Source organism: Microtus ochrogaster, chromosome 7 (genome assembly GCF_000317375.1).
Source record: "Microtus ochrogaster isolate Prairie Vole_2 chromosome 7, MicOch1.0, whole genome shotgun sequence".
NCBI classification, from domain to species: Eukaryota; Metazoa; Chordata; class Mammalia; order Rodentia; family Cricetidae; genus Microtus; species Microtus ochrogaster.
In genome coordinates, this window is record NC_022014.1 from 18903557 (window position 1) to 18904629 (window position 1073).

General features: G+C 48.3%; 1 non-coding gene across 1 annotated transcript; it reads right to left on the bottom strand.

Moving 5' to 3' along the window:
* Positions 1-931: 931 nt before the first annotated feature.
* LOC113456386 lies at positions 932-1073 on the bottom strand. Its single transcript, XR_003377208.1, has one exon. It is a non-coding gene; the product is annotated as a small nucleolar RNA SNORA43 (small nucleolar RNA).

The window sequence follows — 1073 nt, forward strand, 5'->3', positions numbered from 1 at the left end:
TCTGTAGACCAGGCTGGTCTTGAACTCACAGAGATCCGCCTGCCTCTGCCTCCCGAGTGCTGGGATTAAAGGCGTGCGCCACCATCGCCCGGCAATATTCAACATTTTAAAATTATGTGTATATGTCTGTGGGCAGTTATGTGTCTGTGAGTGCAGGTGCCTGTAGTATCCAGAGGCACTGGATCCCCTGAAGGTAGATTTAAAGGCACTCATGAACCACTGTGAAGGTGCTGGAAATTTAACGTTGGTCTTTGATAGGAGCCAAAGCACTCAACTTCTGAGCTATCTCTCTGGCCCTAAAATTAATCTTTTTTTTTCTTTCAAGAATTAACAAATTTGTGCCACAGCATCTACAGGCCAGTTTCCCCTCCTATATAATTCTCACTTCAAAGGCCCTGTGCAGTTGGGTGGATGGGAAGGTTGGGTCTTAGAGGTCCCCCACCTCTAGTGCCACTACCACCGTCCTCACTTCACTGGTCTTGGAAGAACAGTCAAACCCAAGTCAACTCAAATGTCCTTCATAATTTAGGATGTGGGCTATCAGGATGATAAGTGCGGAGCTGCCCAGAGCCTCTGTGGGTGGCTGGTTCAGTAGGTCCCTGGTGAGGTTCCAGAGGCCACACCTGAGCTTGATGGCCTTAAATCATACCTGAACCTGTCCTGACCTGTCACATGGCCAAAAGGTGAGACTTATTTTTCCCAGCTTCTGGATCTGGAAAAATGGAAAGGGATGGATAGATAGCTCCTTGTGTTTTCCTGACCCTTCTGAAGGACCCCCAGAAAACTCAGTTTCCACACACCCTCAACAAAGTTGTATCTTGCTAAAATGCTGACCAAGTGACCCTTTGCTGAGCCCTTGAAATCTCTGACACCGGGGTCTGACCAAGAGCATCAAAGCCAAACCCCAGAGCCATCTCATCATAGCTCTGCAATATGTCAGGCTATAAACATCCTTAACGCTCACTGGCTTCTGAACGCTGAACGTAGAAATAGACACTTGCTCTTGGCCCTGATGTCACAGACACAGCTGAGCAGCTGTGCTGTGCTTGAGGTGCTGAAAGACCCAGGACAAA